A 21,567-nucleotide genomic window follows, 5' to 3' on the forward strand; every position below is an offset into this window, starting at 1 on the left:
CTAAATGATACCAATGTAGCAATAGAAAACAGGGATCAAGGAGATTTACAGGTGGTGGCAATTCCCACAGGAAAGGAAAAAAAAGTTTTAAATTCACAAACACAGAGCTTGGAAGTTTTGAAACTACCTGACCCCAGAGCCATGTAGCTGAGAAAACTGGTAATGGCTGAGGAGCTTTCAGTCCTGGGATAATTCCAGGCCAGCAGAGACTAAATATCCTCTGGTGGCTGTTCAACAGTCTCCGTGAAATAGGCTTGTGGCTCCTATGGACAAATGCTCTTATCACAAAAACACTGCCAGATTTGAACGGCATCCTTCTTAGCAGTCATGCCAGATGATACAGGACTCTGAAACAGAACTCGCCTTCTTGATCCTGACCTTCACAGAAGAGGGGTTAGGCTTATTATTAAGGCTGAGAATGCTTACATTACAGCTGATAGCCGCACAGAAAAATTGTGTTGTCTTAGTTCCTTCTGTCAACACAGTATCTTGGACTTGATTGATTTGTTACCCTGAGACCCCTAAGAAAAAACATGCGCATGAAAGTGGAATGGCTAAAGGTTTGCAAAGTTCTGGTAGACTACAGGTCTACTATGGAGTATCTAAGCTTTACTGCCAACATATTTATTTCCATATTTATTTCCAAAACATAATAACCTGGGATGAAGCAATAAACAAAATTAATCAAAGCCTGATGCTCTGCATTGTAACAAGAAGACACACTCCTGTTGGACACAGAAAACAAAGGCAGATGCTCCCCAAATGTTCAAAGCTACAAATCAGTCCTGTCTCCCCTTCCCTTTGCCAAGCTGAAAAAAATTGGGTAGTCAGGCCAGACAGTGCTCTCCAGAAGATTGTTATCAGGGGACCAGGAGCACAGTGGAGAACGACCATGGGATCCATGTGGTGTACTCCAGCACTTAAGACATGGCCCTCAACTTCTGCTTCCTGTCTAGTTACAGGGGGAGATTAGCTCTGCCATTCCTCAAAGCAATTAAAAAAACTCAGAGAAATATAAACCTGAGTTAAGAGAGTGAAGGGAAAGAGAGGAGCTGTCACAGGAGAGAGAGAGAGGGAAGACAGGCAGAAAATCTGTTCAGAGTTGTAGCTACTATTTGTGGGAATTATGGTCCTGGTAGAGTGTGAGAGAAAGCACGTCTACAAGTCCAGTGCTTGGCTTGCAAGGGAGGTGGAGAAAATACAGCAAAGAGCAGAGACAATCCTAAAAAACTGCAGGGCAGGAAACAAGATGCCTATAGCATCTTTTGTAAAGGGCACCCAGAGAGGCCCTTTTGACAGCAAATTTCTCTTTAAAGGAGCAGACTGCTTCCACATGTAAGGAAGATTTGCATGTAAGGATGGATTCTGCACAGACTGAAAAGCTGAAATGACATAAAATGAAAGGTAGAGCAAGATCAAGCTGGTGAAGAGAAGGTCACTATCTTGCTTTCAAGAATCCATTATTCTACTGAACTGTAACAGGGAAGTTCTCCTGGTGGTGAAAAATCTCCTTTCCTAAGCACGTACCCCTTATTTTCCTCTTGCATTTCTCCTGAAGGTTTAACCATGGAAGCCTAAGGACTCCTCTGTAACAGATGATAGTGAAGCACTGTCAGGGGCTGGTAGTTGGGTAGCATTTCTTTCTGAGTTTTGGGCAGATGGGACAGTGAGCTACAAACCAGAGAAGAACCTGAGACAAGAGGTCTGAGCCAAAGAATGTGCCTTGTAGTCCCACAGTTGAAAAAAAAAAAAGCAAAAAAAAAGTGGGAGGCATCCAATATGGAGAAAAAAAAACACAGAATGGAAAATTTTAGGCTGAGGTTAGAGTTTGGCTCTGTTATAAGCAACATAAAACAAGGTCTCTTAAGGGAAAGCATCATGCAATTTTGACAACATGAATGCCAAAGAATTCAACAAATTATGGCCTGAGATTATGGAGGTGCTGAGTAATGACTTACAGAAACATTACCAACAAATTTGCTCAAAGAAATGAACAAGATTGTCCTGCATAATTAAAACTGTAGGGTAATTATAGACAGCCACAATATACTAGAAGCTGCACACTAGAATCCTGCAAAATCACCAGAACTGAAACACTGTACTTTTAAAAATTCTTCCAACCAGTCTGGACACTTGATTATCAGTTTTTTTCAAAAGAAAATATATGAAAACAAAACTTTCCCTGTAAAGTACTGGAAAAACAAGATGTGTCTATGATTCATTCCAGGTTAGATAACTGCAGAACACGTATGTGGAAGAGAAATGGGCCAAATCCTGTTCTCACTGCCTTGTGCAATTATGCTGACTTAATTGAAACCAGGAGCAGAACCTGAACCGTTAAAATGCTGGGGTGAAACTTCTTATCATATGGCACTGTTGGTCACTAGAGACATTTAACCTAATTACATTAGATTAACACTAGATTTCTTCAAGACATATTATTATATAACAACATAAGAAAATGAAGTTGAAGAAAGCTGACCATTTTCCCCATGTCTCTATGTTATAAACAGAATAGTTACCTGTCTCTATTTATGTCTCTTGTTTTCAACCCACTATGGCTCTGTTTGGTGGAATGGATAAATGGAATCCACTGATCTTTTTTTTAATATTGAATTCCTAGGATTAATTAATCATTATTACTTGGATGATGTTTTGGCCATTGAACAGAACAGCCAAGGGCTAATCTTAAACCTGTCCTTGCTTCACTGTGGTCAGATTTTTCTCCTTTTCTCTTTCTTTGCTATATTAATAAATTCAATTTAAATCACAATGACTAAGAGACAAGCAAGGTCTACACATTAAGTCTATTTAGGAATCTAGTATCACTGAGCTTAATGAGAATAAGGTTCCTAAACACTGAAGAATTTCTATTTGTGGGAAGTTAAGATGGTGAAAACCAGTGGTATGAGTTACATTATATAAGCAGATTATAGATTTATGATGCTAACAACAATTTTCAAAAGTGACTGAGGCATTCATGTTGAAGTCCACCGAAAGTCAGTAAAATTTTGGCTGTAAATGGTGATAAAATATATTACCTTTGTCAGCTTAAGCATTGCTTCCTTTCAACAACACTAACATCTTAGGTGCCAAATTTCTGCAACTGGCATTCAGTTGCTTCTTACACTTTATTCATTTAGTGGCTTGAGTTAACCTGCTTCAAGTACCTTCTTAGCAGTAAATTGGGGCAGTGCTTCTGCTCCATTTTTGCAAAGTGATTTAGGATCTCTCTGATGCAATGCAGCACACCAAGGTGAGCAGTGTTAGTCCTTTAGCCCCAGACTGGGAAGAAGCAGGCTTGAAGAACTAGACAACAAATTTAGATAATCCTAAAATGACTGTTTTGCCTCAAAGCATTTTCACCCTTCTCTGATACAGAGCCAGTGAGGGATACAGCTTTATCATGTGTAATATACTCAGTAAACTGGATCTAAGATCCAGAGTTTTGCCTCTCCTCACCTTCTGGGTGCACTACACCTGCTCAGTATGAAAACTAAAATTTAATCCCAGTGGAAGATTTTATCTTCCCAGTGGAAGATAAAATAATTTACTAGAGAATTCCTCAGTTCAGAGGGGGACAAACGGAGCCAGTGCCATGCTGGGGGGAAAGAGCAGACTGGGCTGAAATTCAGTGGAGCCCTTTAAATTATCTGAGGGGGCAAAGAGACTGCACTACATCTCTGACACAGCAGAGACAGATTACAGCAAAATTAAATTGAGGATTTTAGTGGATATAATTGTTGTTTTTATATATTAATGAATACCAATAATACATGATTCTAAACTGAATTCCAGGTTTGACATTTAATCTGAGCGCTTATACCGTCCATAAAGGTTCATAAACGTCACACGACCCCTACCCTTGGATTGAATTACAACCTAGTACACAATTTAGGAAACACGGATTAATCTACATAGATTTATATTTCTGCAGGTTACACAGTGATTTGTTGATTTATACCCTTTTCCCTTAAGTGTCCTTTCCATCGAAAATACAGAAACATACATGCAAATATTTAATAGGAGAGCAGCTCAAAATCCAGTGACTAGCAACAGATGGAAACTTGGTTTATTGAAATCTATACTAATTATCATCTGCTTTTTGAAGTCACCTCTGCTAATGGCCAGCAAAATCTTAGTCCCTGTGATACCTTCTATTACCTATACATTACTTGTTACTACAGCCAGCAATCACCTAACATGTTTCTTGGCAATGTTGTGCAATTAAATCGCCTTTCAATCAGCTTGCTGAGGAATCCAGAGATGGAAACTGCTTTAATATTAGGAGTTAATTACAAGAATGCAGAGGAAGGCAGTCAAATGTTATGTTAGCATACCAGAAATATGACAACACCTTAGCCACAAATGTCACACGTGAGGTAAGGGGCCACATCAGGAGAAGCAATGTGGCAACGTAAAGAGGAAAATGACCTTCAAGTCCCCCTTGTTTTTTTCTCCTGTGCTCATGCTACTTAAAGCAACCATCTTCTGTAGCAGTCAAAATATCTGGAATTTCAGTGACCTGTATTAACAGGCTTCACTACACATTGGTGTCTGCCCGGGGACTGATAATGACACCAGCAGTGTGTCACAGCACAGACATGGTCCAAAAGGCACGCCCGAGAAAAAGCAGTTCAGCAGGTCTTGACCCATGCATGAGCCCAATCCTGCTCCTTTTGAAATCAAGCAAGTCTTTGCAGGGGGCTAAGAGGGCACATTCCATTTGTTGCTCTGCATCTTCATCTCTGTGTGCCCACCAGAAGAGGAAGCTCCACAGCCCAGTCCTCATGGACTCCTTCATTCACACAAGACTGCTGAGGAGAAGGGCTGGCTACACTGCTTAAGAAGACAGGAAATGAACACCACTCAGTGGAGCTAGTGCTTGGAAAGGTTTGAACTGAGGAGATGGTTTTACATCTGACAGCTTATTGCAGGGAGGAAGAAAGCTCATACGGGAGAGGACACTGCAAACGCAGCTCGAGAGCCAGTTATATGGCCATGTATAAACACTTAGTCTGCAATACTGGAGAATCAAAATAAAATGATCTTTAGGAAAGGACAAGAAGTTTTCCTATGCACATTAGAATTAACATGTCTGTATGCACTGCCACACATATATGTATTTTCGTTATGCATCATGAAAGAATTTGAAAAAACATCTACTCAACTACCACTGCATATGCTCTTTTTAATTGAATAAACAGCCAAACTGTGATTCTGTGAAGAATGCAGCGGTGACTTGGCAACAATTTTGAATCAAAATTTATTGATAATATTTCCATCACTCATTTTACAAAGACAGAGTTTGTTTAGAAGCTATAGTCCACCAAAGATAATAGAAAAGGTTTCTTCTCCTGTTTCCTCTCTCAAATTTGAAGATAGAATGTTGTAAAGGAAATATGACACAGGTCAACCATACATTTTTTTTCACTAGTGTATTTAATGTCAGTAGTGTATTTAAAAACATTGTTAAATTTGGGCTGTTAAGGGTAGGTAAAGGAGACTTTTAAATTTTCTTTTATAATTAAGAATGACTATAATTTTAGCCTTGTCTTTTCCACATTAACAAATATGTACTGGGAAAAACAGACTTTAAATGAGCACTACAAATGCACACACACAAAAATGCTTTTATAAACCAGAAAACTCCACAGACCCACAACTACAAAACACAAAAGAAAAATCTTTATGGAATAGATTTTTCAGAACACTCTGCCTGCCAGGAAGGCTGGATAATATGTTTTGATAAGACAAAAGAAATTAATCCAACCCAAATTTGGACTTTCATGTATATGTAAGCTAATTCAAAAAGACATCAAGCTGACTCATTCCACAGGTAACTCAGCCCAAAATAAGTCCTAACAGCTGTTCTCAGTGAAAACAATGAGACAGATGAAATAAGAACAGTAATCTCTTGCATCTGCAAACTGAACTCTAATTAACATCCCTTGGAGGTCTCTTGCTCCCTAAGAAGAACTTCAGTCAAGAAAAGTCTCTATACAAAGCACCTCCGAGGAAAACATCTTTAAAAGAAGAGCAGGAGAGTTCTCTGGAAGCAACAGCACATTACAGCTTCAGCAGCAGTTGCTTTAAGGGGCTCAGGGTGAGGGCAAAGCTAGCAAAAAAGTGAGGAAGAAGGAAGGTTAAATATATTCTTGTTTTATAATGTAAATGTAGCATTTTGAGCCTGCATCTTGACTTAAAAGATGGCCTGGAATAGTACTTCTTTTATCTTTCTGTTACTCTAATTACTGACTACATCTTTGAGGGATTTGTTGCAATGAATGAAACCAGGGCATTTTGTTGGCAGGTGCTTGGCCAGTGCAGCCGCCAGCTCAGCCCGCTGGCAGAAGGAGGCTGCCCAGCACCACCTCCCAGAGCCCCAGCACTGCCCTGCTCCTGCTGCCCACCACCACCCTGGACAAGGAGGTCACTGCTAATTCTGGGAACAGAATACCTGGGAAGGGATGGCTACCGCCAAAATTACTCCTAATGCCCCTTTCTGACTGCACAAGGGGGCTGTGCTGTTGGCCAGCTTCACAGCTCTGGCGGCAGCTGCTGCCTGCTCCTGTCTGTAATCCTTCCCAGGCTCCTGATCCCCTTCTCCATCACTGTGTAGCTGTGTGTGCTCCCATCAAGAGACCAGGAAGGAGTAAAGATGGAAAAATAATGGTAGCATGGAGACTGGGTTGTTCCCACCCAGCATACAGCCTGCTCCCTGTTCACTCTTGCAAAAGAGAGAAAAGGTAAGTCAGCTGTTGACCAGATGAGTTCTCTTTGTGGTCCAGAAGCAATTTGGGCATTTTTATTTTATAAAATATTTTGTGTTAGCACTTAGAATTCAACTTTGAAACCTTAAACAGAAGAAAACAGAAAACAAACCTACCGAACTATACAAGGATATATACCTATAGGTTCAGGCTGCCTTTCAGGATCAGACCTTCAAAATTATGTCTTGGCTCTGATCATACCTGTAGGTGAATTTTCTGTTCTGAGGGAGTGTGGTTGAAGCGGCAGCTCACAAGTTGAATCTGCTCTGTTACACCATAGACACATCAATTCATGCTCTCCTTACTGCAAGGCGGATAAGCAACGAAGCATCTTTGCTCCCCTGCTTGGAGGTTTGCAGTCCTAGTGCATGGTCCCTGGCCCCTACACTCTCTCAAATACCTGTCCTGAGTTCTGCAGTTCCAAAGCTGGACTGCACAGCATGAGAAAATACAATCAAATAATACTAAATTATTTAGGCAGATGCCACTTGAGTGACCAAAATGTTAAACTGAGAAAGCAAGGTACTAGGAACGAAATCCATCTTTATTAATAATAGCAATTAGTGAAGTTGCTATTAATAAGGAGATAATTGCTTTAAAATCTAGCAATACATACAAATAGGCTACTAATGTGAGGAAGTGACCCTGAAAAATGAGTTTAAGTTACTGGTTGGGAGCTTTCTATTGCTAATTATTATTTGCTTTCTGGGTAATAATGTTCCTTTATAATGACCTGATAAATCCAGTGGTGTTGTGATCACTTCTTTAAATGCTGTCTTTGGATCATATGTGGTTCCAAGAGGCATGACACTCCACTGTATGTAATTTATTTCCACAGTGAGACATGCTGACTCTCCATAATACTTCTTTCATTTTAACATTTGACTAACATTCAATTTGGGACATAAGTACTCTGATATATCATTTTCCCCTGATGGCACTGCAGAGCAGAACTAAAGGGCACTGGCTGAGTGTATGAGTACTGCAGTATCTGGAGAACAGGTTGGGCTGGAGTGCTAAGCTGGATTGGGAACGCTGCAAAGCCTGAGCTGCAAGGGGACTGAAGGGCTATGCAGGGATTTGGGGGTCTGCATCATCCATGGATGGTGGGCCACAAAGGGTATCAGCAGAGTTCTGTCAAGCCCCAGGATGGAGTTACACTGGACTTCAAAACTCCAGCTTGTGCTCTTTGGTGAGAGCTGCATGGTTTAGGACTTGACTATGAGGGTGTTTGTTAAATCAGGAGCAAAGTGGCAGCAAGATCATTATGGAAAAGTGTGAACCTGTCAGATCCACTGCCACAATAATTTAAAGAAATTGTAAGAATGTTTTCTTGACTGCCTATCCATAAAGAAATCCCAACCTGACTCCATGAAGACCTACAGGAATATCTCAAACTGACAAGATATATGGAATATCTAACCATAGACAAGAGCAGCAAATCTTTGAAAGGTAAGAGAGCATATGACTTGTACTCAATGTTTAAAAATTTTTACTGCTTAGAACATGAACTGTGTTCTTGGGAGAGTACACAACACTTGGAACAAGACTAAAAGCATTACAGAAAGATTTCACTTGCCTTTAAACCCCTGCAGACACACTGAAGTCACCAGGGTCATGCAGCTGTACCTCTGTGAGCAGTGTTAAGCCCTTAGCATCTACAAAGACAGGTTAAGTATGTGTTTCTTCTGAGTTTTCCAGGAGAACCAACTGGTTTTTTCCTACAAGGCCATAATCAATACTTTGGAATTTATCTTTCACCTGTTTCTTCTCACTTTTTGCCTGTTAAAATAAATCAAAACTACCTTATAAAGCTCCACTAAAACGGCTTCTGGGAACAATACTCTCCATTTCATATTCGGTATGAGAACAGCGTATTCTGTAGCATGCTCTTACTTCTGTCATGTGTGCCCTGAAAACTGAATCTCAGGGAAACCAAACTTTCCATTGCTCTTTTGTATGGGGATGAGTGGCTGAAGTGTCAAGAATGTAGTCTCTTACCACAGAATCTGATCCCTCTCATCACCAAACATGATGTTGTTTTATAGGAACCAGTTCCTAATTCTAAGTTTTACTGCCAATATATTCAAACCACCTCCCCTATCGAATCCTTGTTATATCAGTTTAACCTTCATATGCCTCCCTCCCTGACCCTCTCCACCAAGGTGATGCTGCAGGGAGATTAAGTTGTGCAACAGCAGAGAAGCTTACATGGACTTTTTCACCAACTCTTATCTTAACTGGAGTATCCATTTGATAATATAGATAGAGGACGAGACAGGGCTGTCGATTTAAGCAAATTTTTCAAGATGTAATTGAAGGGAAAAGTCAGACATGATATAAAAGAAGTCACACTGCTAGAGAAGGTGCAAGTACCTAGCACCTTCTCTAGCAGGACTTAGCTTGGAAGTGACACTTTTGTTCCAGTCCTGAACTTCCTCTCCTGAACATCTTGGGCTATCTCAGACTGGTAATTTCATTTGCTGACCCAGTCAACAAGTAGAAACAATACTTATAACGAATTTTGAGATATGTTTCATGAAAGACAGAATTTTTTCTCAGATTTTCCAAGCTTCCCAGTTTTCTCTAACACAGCACAGCTTATTCATATATATCCAGCTCATTCAGAGAGCAACCAATGCGACTTAAAGTTGTGGAGTTCAATATACATAATTTCACAAGCTTTATTTGTAAAAAAACCCAAACAAACCCCCAACGAGCTGAACACCACCTTTTGCTTTATGGTGGTCATTCGCCTTATTCCCAATTTATGGAATTAATAAAGGAAAGAAGATAAGCTAAACTGAAGCTGATCAATACTAAGGCAGAACTATGAAACACACTCACATCTTTTGGTGCCCAGTTTAGAACCTGTATCACATCAAGTGAGAAGAAAAATCCTCACAGAAATCTGAAAAGCCACATGCATGCTCCTTTCTGTGAAGAAAATCCCTTTGATTGCTGAATCCCAAATCAAACAGCAGACACCAAGATTTTACAAAGTCTCTTAGTGGTGAGACAAAGTTTGTGCTACTTATCAGCTCTCCTGCAAAGCTAAGTGTCCATTTCACAAAGATGAAACCAAAACCAAACAACTCCAAGAACTCATCTACACTCAGTTCACACAGTTCACTGCATCCATTTGGTCCAGAAATGTAAACCCTTCTTTGAGGGCTGTATTTAAATATAATCATCATACCATTTTCCCAGTAATCTAAAAATGCAACAGCTTACCATGACCACATAGAGGTTTATAGGTGAGCCAGTTTAAGAAGGAGCATAATGAAATGGCTTTGCAGTCTAAGAGCATGTCACTTCTGTAGACAGACCCTGTCTCATAAGTGGGTGCAGAGTTATACTCAGGGTTAGTTTGGGAGATGTGTTGGTGGGGGAGGAAAGACTTGGATCCAATGGATACCGTATAGCATAAGAGCAATGCTACCTTTATTTTGCAACCCATTATTTTCATATGAACATGAATCAGAGAGATCAACTATGCCAATTTCTTCATAGCTGACTTGCTTACAGGATATTGTTTGAGTCTTCACTAATGACTCCTTGAGGTTGGATATTACTGTGATTAGGAGTTGGGAGGATAGAGGTCTGAGACCTTTCAAAGGAAACATTTTGTTCAGAACTGTTACAAGAAAATAAAGTCAGCAATACAGTAACTTTAACAACATAACCAGGATAATGGTCTGTTCATGTAGACAGTGCTTTTGCTATTTTAAATGAAGGAGATAAAGTTCATGTAAGATGGGAGGCTGAGATACACAGCTATTCAGTCTGGGGGATCAGAAATTTGTCAGCTTGAGAAATACGAGTATCTGTGGAAATGCCCTGGACAGGGAAGAAAGGTGAAATTATTAGCAGTTGGGAAACAAACAAACAAACAAACAGCACTTAAAATTATGAATTAATGAATTTCAGAAGCTTCAATGCCTTTGGAAGCTTACTGAGATAGATTTTGGGTTTATGCTAAAGCAGGCGGTAGGCAATGCTATTCTGCATTGACAATTATCCCAGAAAGTCTGGTAGCTATGCTCATCACTGAGGCTGGCATAAAACATCCTACTGGCTTTACTGAGTGTGAAATAAAGAGGTAGCTCTATACCATGTCCATTTTTATCCAAGGCAGATAAAATGCATTCCTTGAAGACGAACACAGGTTTTGTGGGATCTGATCCCCCTCCAGGCTCCTATCTGCTTTAGCCACAAAATTTTAAGTTTCCTTATTGCCAAAAACTGATATTAAAATAACTCACTTAGAAAGTAAGCTGTGAGAGAATGCATTTTAAAATAAAGCATTCTTTTCTCTCATTATCAGCACTATCATTTATCAGCTCCAGTTTTAATCACCAGCATCTAGCACTAGCCAGTATGGCAGGATCAGAACTACCAGTGTTTGTCCAGACTCCTTTAAAACCTCCAGCAGTGCAAGGTATCCAGCAGAGGTATCATCAGACTGTGGTGACCTTCACTGGAGGATTTTGAGTAAAACATGTATTTGAGAAGAACTAGAGAGTTTTCTTATTCAAAGCGCGCAACTATTTTCATTACAGTGCAAGTAGAATGGCAAAAAATACTGAGAAATGTCCCATGTGTTCAGAGCTTTTTAATGCAACCATATCAACAGACCAACACTTTAGGAGCTAAGACCATGTCTCTATCCTAAAAGAGCCTTAAAGTAAAGTCAAGGACTATACCACAGAGAAGATTCATTTACTAAGAGAGCTACACTGTGTTCCCTCAAAATATATTTTCCTGGGGACAGGAAAAAGGCATAACATGTAACCTGAGAGATGATCACTGTTTCCTAGCTTCAAAGAAGGGAAAACCATGTGAGCAAACAATCTCTCCCATGTGCACCACACAAATGTGATCACTTGGAAGGGTTTAATGGAATCAGCTTGTCAAAATGATGAAGCTGAAAAAGCTTTTACAGATTGTGTCCATGACAAAAACTTTAGCATAATGTATATAGTGCAGAGTGGTTTTTGTCATGGTAAAAAGGAAGGAATATCATTAATTTAAACACTAAGTGTAAGGTTCAGCTGCTGAAAATCTCCATGGGATAAATTGCAGAAATAGAGCCTTGACCAGACAAATGGAGCCAGGCAAGTCCCAGTTCTTGTTAGAAGTTATCGAAAGTGCCATTGAGTTTTTAAAGTCTGTCATCTCTGGTAGATGATAAGAAAAGGGTTGGGCTGTTTTCCTCAGATCTGCAAGCATCTGGCTACAGTCTTGCTGGGGCATATACATGATTGGAATCGAAAATGAGCTCTTTTAAAAGTGCTTCTTAAAGGGACCCTATTCACACACAGTACTTTCTCCCCAAATCTTTTATGGGAAAAAAGCTCATTACGGTCACACAGACAAATGCTGTATAATCTTTCACCCTGTCCACTAGCAACGTGTTCAATCCAATTTACAGCACTTCCCGCTATTCTACTTCTGGACTCCCCACACAGCTCTCCTCAATGCATACCCATCCTGACCCACTGCTCCCCACCTGCTGCTCTTTCAATTTCAGGCTTCCCTGGAGCACTGACTGCCATTCATGCCTAATAGCAAGGTGGAGCAACTTGATTATACAACTCTGAAAAGTGAAATTTCTGAGCCGTTTTTAGACACAGGGACACCATAATTAAGACACATATTACTGTATGTTGGAATGCTCTGGATAGGGATGAGAATGGCCTTCACTTCAGGAAATGTCATTTTGTACCCATGACAGTATATATTCATCTGAAAAACAAAACTTTCTGGTTGAAGTTCCTTTAAACTCTTTCTCAACTTGCTGACAGATCTATCCTTTCTCTTTGCATCCATGTCAGCACTAAGGGAAGGAAGGGCTGGCAATTACAAGAGAGAAATTTTCAAGGATTCATTTACCTGGCAAGTTCATACCCTTATCTGCCTTTGGAAGATCCACCTGTAGATTGCAATTTTTTTCCAATAAAACTCATTTTTTTATCTACCTTGAGCAATGCTGCTCACTAAGCACACACAATCTGCTTCAAGTACTCAACATTTGGAGCAGGGGTGCACAGGTGGCATCAAGCAGTGCAATGGACCACAGGACAAAACTGATGTACAGCACTGTTTTGCATCCTGACAGCATTAATGGTAAACCTTGAGCCCTCAAACCATGTACTCAAGCTTATGCTTAAATTCAAATGTGTGAATGAAATGGGATTCAGGGATATAATTAAAATTCAACCTTTACTTCAGGATCCTTTTAACAGAAATGGACTTACGCATGTGTTTAAATGGTCTGCCTTGTAAAGACATTTATTGGGCTGAAGTAAGAATTGGGAAGAAGAGGTGAAGACATCATTGTGAGTTAGGTACACACAGGACTAGAGAGGAAAAAAATGCTACTATGAAATAATAAAAGATGGTGACTTTTTTTAGAAGACAAAAAGAATTTTTGATGCAAGTCTAGATTTACTGATACTCAATAGTTTTCTGGTTAAGGATGCAGTTAGATTTTTTTCTCACTATTTTTCTTTAAGCTAGTGGATCACCACTAGGAGAAGGTCAAGCCAACTCCTGGGCTGATTCCTTTACCTGCTCAAGGGGGGTGAGAAGCATGTGCAAAAAGGCATCTCTCACAGCACTTACCGCTTACAGGGTGAAAGTGAGCTGCTGATAGCTCCCTACCTGAAAATGTATGAACACCTGATTTTTCAAGCCTGCCTGCTGGAACGTTTGGCCAAAGCAAACACACAAAGTGTGTGACTGGATCTGAAGCAAACTCATTTAGAAAAGTAAGCGAATACTGCTGGACTTTTTGCCTGCACATGCATTAATGTCCACACAGTTGTTCTTTTATTATGTATAAGAGGCCTTTCTGGTTGACACTGTGAACCAGAGCATCAGTCTCATCCCAAGGAAATATGCACATCTGCCAGCTTCCCTCATCTGTCAATATGCACAGGGTAGGAGCAGGGGTGACTCAGAAGGACTGAGCGGGACTGACAATAGGGCTTGCATCAAAGGTAGAATTTCCCTGTCTCTCTGAAATGCAGGCATTTTACAAGCCTTTCTCCCTGAAGGAATTAGGATTAGACTTCAAAGCTGCAGAACAAAATAGAGTCATACAGGCACACAGTTATTGGACTAAGTCCATGGACAATGACACCAAGGGGTTTAACGTTCATGAGATCTTTTCAGGCTATTGTAGTATCCTCTCTGTTCTGAGAGCTCTCCTGCCAGAGAAAGCCTCCAAGCCCTCTGGTAGCTGCTGCATTGGCTGCCGTGACAGCACCGTGTATCCCCAGCCTCACCGGTGGTATCCTATTCCCACTAGAAAGATTCAGTAGGCATCTTTCATGTTTCTTAATAAAGGAAAGGATTACAAGGTACTAAGAGTATCAGACTTAACCCCACCAGGTCCTCTTTCACCCCAATTCTCTTCTTCCAAGCTGCTCATTACATCAACTCTAAATTAATTTATCTTAGGTAAACAGCACAGAAATATTATGAACAGAAGCAACTCCTCTTCAACTTGCAACACTTTTTTCTTCTTTTAAATTCTTTACAAATACAAGTGGGAAAAAATAATATATGTACGTAACAGCAAATGTTCTCTCACTATTTTTCCTTTTTTTGGTTTTTAAACTGTTTTTATCTTATATAAACAGCGGTGATGGAACTATAAACACCATTATTCCACCTCCATGTTAATACTCTTATTATCTTGCATAAACAGAAGTGAACGAATATGTACATGACACCAATCAATCCTTAAGAAAAAAAAAGGAGCGAGAAGTTTTTATCTTTTATAAACAGCGGAGGAAGAACTTAATGAATTCAAAATGTAGTTTTCCTGTTTATATTATTATGATCCGAAAGTAGAAACCAAATGATGTATATTCAACATCGTGCAAGCAGCCAGTTATGAAATACTTTCTGCCGACTTCAAGAGTACAGGCAGCATCAGTGAAATCTGCAGGTCCTAGGGGTTTGAAAATTGATTGTCTTACTTGAACAACAGAGAAAGGAATCTGCTGTCTTCTCCTGTGATACTTTTCCAGAGTTCTTCAGCCCTTTCCTTGAAGGGCCACCCAAGATAAAACAGGAAAGCTCAGTCTCTATCATGAACCCTTAGTACTTAAGTCTTTCTGGTGAGATTCCCAGATATAGGGAGGCAATTAATACAGATGGGTTTGTGTAATGTGGACACCTGCCACTAGAAACTGGGCTCAAACCCCTAAGTCATTTCACATAGGCCACCCAACAGCTGCTTGACAGTAATGACTTTGGGGCATGATTGACCTAGGTCAGATTTAAACATGTAACTTCAAGCTGATGGGCTCCATATGTCAGTACTAATCCCCATAACCACCCACGCCTTCTGCTTTCTTATTTTTGTGTGTCCTTTTTTCTGGCTGGTCTCCTAAAGCCCATCTCTGAGCCTGAAAGATTCTTCCCTCTACCTCATACTTCAGCCTTAACCAGGATGAAGTGTAGTTGCAAATTTTTCCCCTTTACCACACTTTTCTGCAGTGGATCCTCCCATCCTTTGCTTTAGTCATGTAGAGTTTACCTCTTATCCTAAATTGTCAGCAATGGCAGCTGGGTTTCCCACAGAGGATGAGTAGAGGAGACTTTTTATCCTAGGGCCTGTCTGTGTTCAAAAAAGGGGCTGCTCTTTGGGTTGATGATGCTTTTCTCTGCTGTTGTCCTTTGCAAAAGCAACATGTATTTTGTTTCAGCCAGTCTGCCACAAGCTGAAATTTCCTACATAGGTAGGTGCAACAGGCAGACCAAGTGGTCAGCTTTGCATTTCTTTCAAAACCATTTGCTTTGAGCTTCCAAGACTGAACACAACTTTAATTTGTATTCTGCTTTCCCATCCCTAGCAAAGTTGAGATCTGTGCACATGAAGACAAGATCACTTGAAAAATTAGGACTCAATTCTACTGTACAGATTTTAACAGGATGCATGATCTGAACCACTGGCTAAAGGGCAAAAGTCTCTTCTATGGGTTACTGTATGTACTAAGAAGATCACAAAAAAAAAAAAAAAAACCTTATGTAAGAAAATACAGAGAATTCAGGATATCTGGGCCAATCAGGGAATGCAGATCCCCCCTGTTCTAGGAACTAGAAGAAAGAATTTTGCTTGGTGGTAATCTGCTTTGCTGCACCTTAGACTGTGAAAAAAAAAAATTCCTTAAAATTATAATTGCTCAGATAATCATGATGCATTGATCATGAATATAGAAACAGTGTTGTCCCACCTTGTTTTCCTCCTTTCTTTTCCTTGTTTTCCACTTATTTTCTTACAAATATTTCTATATTTGTACATGCTCTGAGACCCACTTAGTGACCCCTCTGCTTGCTATTAGAGAAGATCCATGAGATTCACAGTTCCAGTCAGCATGATCCATGTCTGAATTTTCCCTCCTCACAGGCATGTTAAGTCTACATTTTGCAGCCTCTGTCTAAAAAGGCTTTTTCAAGCACCAAATTAAACACACAAAGAGAAGTAAGGCCTTTCAGAGGAGGGTAGCCAGAAATAGAAGAAAAAACCCCATATTTCACCATTTGTTTTGAAAACACCAAAAATGATTAAAACATATTATAAATGAAACCAAACTAAGAAAAAAACATATCTTACCATATGAACAAATTCCCTGCCAAGTTCCATTTTTAAATCAAAGCCATTTTAGGCTCATATGTTGAAGAAGAGAGTGTTAAACTAACAAACTTATGTAATAGATTTTAAAAATCTGCACAGACGTGCTTAACTGAAATTAACAAATCTGTTCGGACTACATGAAGAGAGAGGAGGAGGAAAGAAAGAGAAGAACGTAAAAAGGTTTGGGATTCATCTGTGTAACTGCCCCCAAGTTGAGACTGCCTTTGAAGCTGGTTCCAGCTCTCAAGGAGCCAAGAATGATGACTCACTCCATTTTAGTTTCTCCCCCTATCCCCTTTCAGTAGATCCCAACATTTGAGACAAATACAAATGGGCTTCCTTACCCATAATAAAATTATGAACTTACATGTAGATAGCAAAGGGAGAGAAAACGAAAAGAGATGAGTGAGTGAAAAGTAAAATACAAATCCACAAAGAGGTCAAACAAGAAATAACAAAGGTTAGGGAGCTTTTGGGGTTGGCAGAAAAATGTAGACTGTAAACCAGGACAGAGATGAACTGAGTGGTAAGCAAAACACTGTGAAGTAACATGAACAGAAAAATGTGAATGACAATTAAATACTTGTATATCTAATCCATCTTTTAGATAGTTATTTTTACCTAAGAAATACCAGATTTTGCTTTAATGAAGAGGCTATCATTACATTATTCTAGTCAAATATAAGAAAATAAAAATGGTAGAGAAAGCATTACTCAGCCTCTTGTGTAGCAACTGAAAAAGTGAAACTATCCTGATACTCCAACCCCATGCAACAACACTTACATAACTCTGTGACCTTCCCTTTGTGAAGAATCGAGATATGAGACCTGCCTTGTACCTGTCCATTTGAAATTCTCCAAAGGCCAAGTGAACACCCTCTGATCCACTCAGAGGTGCACCTGCCTCTCTGTTCACTCCAAATTTTGGGTGGCCAGGAAGGCCTGCTTACGCTCTCTCGGACTGCCCAAGTGACCTTCCAAGTCTTCCTGAGGGTCATTTGCATTCCTTCATCTGACATCTGCCAAGGTAACTACTAGCAGGCATCTTTGTTTCCCTGTCAACAGATTCCCCAACTAAATTTTGTTCCTTTAGGATTTCAGCGTTAACAATAACAACAAAATTACATCTGCATCGATGACTGCACAGCCTTGCTTCCCTGGCACGTTTCTGTGCTTGCTTTCCGGTGTTCAGACAAGATTGTGTCAGGATCTAGGCTTAAAAACCCCTTCAAAGCTCAGAGCTCATGAGGGGGTTCAGGGGCAGTGTCCTGATTTAAGCCTCTCTCTGTACTAATCTGACAAGAATGCTGTGAAGACCAAAGGGTAAAGAGTTATAATTGCTTAGTATCATCATGATAGGAGAGCAAAGGGAGTTCTGCTGCTTTTTAAAAATTAAAAATGTGTTCAAGTTCAAAAATGCTTCTCTGTTAAACTTACACAGAAAAATAATCTCAGCTCATAATGATGAACAATGACTTAACAGGAAAAATAAATCATTGCCAGAAGGCAAGTCCCTAGGATTGTGCAGTCACTAGAAGATATAAAATATATGAAAAGTTACAATAGGGCCACAATAAAATATCCACATTTGGTGGTCTAAATCACTCTCTCTGTTAACTCCTGTACAACCCAGACATCTGCAGATGCTTCTTCTAGTCACACTTCTGCAACCACAAGGCCTAAGAAACTATCAGCGGTGCACCATCAGTGGTGCATTTGCTACACCACCACCTTCCATGCAGAGCATGGGTGTGACCTAGGGAGAATTCACCTGACTGGGACAAAGGAACTCAGAAATCACCTCAGGAATGTCTCATTACAATGGGATTTGCAGACTGTTTACACAGGCACTTGCAGTACACTTTTTTAGATTCCTGGTTTGGATTGAGGTCCCTTCATGCGAGGTGCTGATGATCTGGGTTCCAGGGAGCCCTTCTCCCAAAGGCACAGAACAACTGCCACTTGCTGCCAAGTGCATGCAAAGAACATGATGATTTCAGTCTCATTTTCCCAAAAGAAAAGGCTGGGTCAAGAGTTTCTTAGAAGTTCCCAACAGTAAGTGGCCACCAGCTCAGACTGAGGAAGGTCTAATTGGAGTTTCAGTATTGCTTTGTGCCCATAGCTTTAACCTAGGAATTACCAAGTCATATTAAGGTTGGAGTAGATGATCTTGGAGGTCTTTTCCGACCTTAATGACCCTGTGATATACCTTCATCATCATCCCCAAAGGGAAGAGTTGTAGCAGGTGTGTCCGTCACTGATCCTGACAAACCTTTAAAACAGACTGAGAATACCCAGGGCAAGTGGCAGTGAAACAATCTAATCAACCAATGCTAAATCAATCCATTCTCACAGTCTTCCACAGCAGGAAACTTCCCTAACCTATAAACTTCCCTAACCTATAAACTTCCTTATTTACTTCCCTAACTTATAAACACTGTGCTTCAGATTAAGCAACTCTGGGATTTGTTCAATACCAAAAGAAGATGGACATTTGACCTACACTATACAACAAAATATCAGCAAGACAAAAGACTAAAATACACCTTCATTTACACTTCCAGTTCTATAGTTGTATGAAATTTTCTATGTTGTGTGAATAGAGGATGACTTTTGTTTAAAAGGTCTTAGATGACTAGTTTTAGAAGATCCTAACGCTTTCAGTTTTTACCAGCTTCCAAGAAAGTTGTGAGTGCTCAGCACCTTATCATAATGATATGGAAAGCATCATGCATATTCAGATCTTCCAAATTTTAGTAAAAAAAAAAAAAAAATTAAACTTTTGTTTAATAAATGAAATAATAACAATAAACCAAAACTACAGCTCTATCATCTTTTCTACATGTATAGAAGTGTCTTTTGAGGTAGAAGACGAAGGTTGTGTTAATGAAATGAGTAATTTCCAGCTGGGGTAATGTAAAATTAAAAAAAAAAAAAAGAAAAAGATTGGATCAAGGGAGTGATATCTTTTCCTTTCTCATATTGGTATTTACTGCCAGATATGGGAAAGCTGTGACTCAAATCTGTAAATGCTTCTGAAAATATGATGGCTTGCAATAGAATGTGCAAGCCTTTACTTACAACCATCTCCTTAAAAAGAAGTAGAGAAGGAAGGGTGGTCTAGGAGCTAGTGAGGCTTTGCAGAATTATCACAAAATTTCACCAGTCCTGCTGTCAATGGCTACTCCAGAGCTGTTAGCCTGTCACAGCTACCTGGCACTACTGGCCTGATAGGTCAGTGATGAGCAATAGCAAAAAGATAAGATCTTTTAAGCCCTCCATCCTGCCAACAACCTGCCAAACCCCAAATTCCCTCCATTCCTGCACCCTAGAGAAAACCGAGGTTATGCAAGACCCATTTAAAACAAACCACTAAGAAACAAGAACTCTTGGGCAGTTTTTGAAATCAGGGTGACCCAATGTGAATCCCAGGGAAAGTAAGTTTGTGTATAAATTTCTGACCACTTGGAGGAGAACTTGGTTTTCCACAGGGCTGAAAAAGAATAAAAAAGTATAGTAGGAGACAATTAAAATGCACCACCACACTACAGCAACATTGTGTTCTTTTAATGGGCCCATTCCTTCAACAGATATTTGAGCAGTGGGCTGCAGCCTGCTATAGCTGAACCCACAGAAAATGGACACTTGCATTGTTCAGTTTTTGGAAAGTACTCTGTGGCCTTTTAGAGCCACGGTACAAATGTAAGCCATACCTGATCCCAACTCCCAGGAATGATTAAGAGCCAGTGCCAGCAACTATTCCAATTCTGATTTACAGCTCTTGTTCATATAAATACAACTGTCCTTTTCTGTCATGGGGAAGGGTGAACTGCCTCATAAAAAAATGCAAACCAGCCTGATCTTTTACCCAGAACACTGCTGAGTAACTAATCCTTTAACTATGCTAGTTTGGGAGGGAACAACAAAGGCAACAGGCATTTTCTTCTGGGAAGTCTTGCATATTTGGATTTTGAATCTTCAAACTTTAAAAATGCTAATGGAATTTCTGAGGTAATTATTACTAAAAACATATAATGAACTTTTGAAAATACTTTGTTTAGACTACAATGCATTTTGCTAGACCTATGACGCTAAGCGACAAAAAATATCCTGTTCAACACAGTTCTTAAATAACTTATAGTCCATTTTTGAAAATATAAATATTCAAAGTAATTCCTACCATTTTGGATACTTAGCTAAACTGAACTTCCTGAATTTAAGCCATAAGTACTCAAAGGTGAAACGGACAGAAAACAGACTAAGAGTCTGGAGCTATCCTCAGAAAAGCTGGTCCCATCAGTCAGCTTTGCCTTGAATTTCAAGAAGCCATCATTAAATGTGGGATTTCATTCTCTGCTTTGATACCCACTCCATTGTATGATTTAGTTGTTTTCTGTCTCAGTTTTTCCATGGCACTAGGGAATAAATTCAGTTGAAAAATAAACTGTTGTTTTTAAATGGCAGTATGTGACTATCACAAGAAAAAGACCTGGATCCCTGCAACACAGTTCAGAGCTTAGAAGACCCAAGTGTCATCAGCCCTAAGACAGTCAATATCTGAGATACTGAGAGCCTTAGCAGAAAGACTGTTTTTCGAATGAGCTTTCTTGCAATTCTGTCCATATGTCTGAGAACCAGAAATCCTTTGGAAAAAGAAAACCGGAGAAAAGAAGGGCTCAAAAGGGAGCTTAAAAAAATTTTGTTTTCTGCAGCTCTCCTGCTAGCCATTGAAGTTTAAATGTTTTCAGACAAACCTTTAAAAATACTTATACATTGTGGATGTCCTCAGGGCCTTTTGTCCTTTTTATATCTAATACCAAGACAGATATACTGCAATAGGTACAGAACACCAGATCAGCATTCTTGCTGAGCAGATGGAGCACAGATGGAGGATGCACCTGACCTCAACGCTAGAGCAAAAAGAATTGGGATGACTTAGAATCAGTCCTAGGCATTGGGATGTCAAATGTTGCAGCCACCCAGCTCTCTATCCACCACTGCTACAATGCTGCCTGAAATGCTCATGAAGCAGATTTTGAAGGGCTATGGCTCAAAATTCAAGGTAATAAAACAAATCATAAGTAGTTATGGTTCTTGAAAATGTTTGGTAATAAACTGGTACAGTTCAGGGGTTGTTGCTTC

General features: G+C 39.8%; 1 protein-coding gene across 18 annotated transcripts in view; it reads right to left on the minus strand.

Moving 5' to 3' along the window:
• ZBTB20 (zinc finger and BTB domain containing 20) overlaps nucleotides 1-21,567 on the minus strand; it is a 448,287-nt gene that overhangs the window by 116,189 nt on the left and 310,531 nt on the right. The window lies entirely within an intron of this gene.

The sequence above is a fragment of the Haemorhous mexicanus genome, chromosome 2 (assembly GCF_027477595.1).
Source record: "Haemorhous mexicanus isolate bHaeMex1 chromosome 2, bHaeMex1.pri, whole genome shotgun sequence".
NCBI classification, from domain to species: domain Eukaryota; kingdom Metazoa; phylum Chordata; class Aves; order Passeriformes; family Fringillidae; genus Haemorhous; species Haemorhous mexicanus.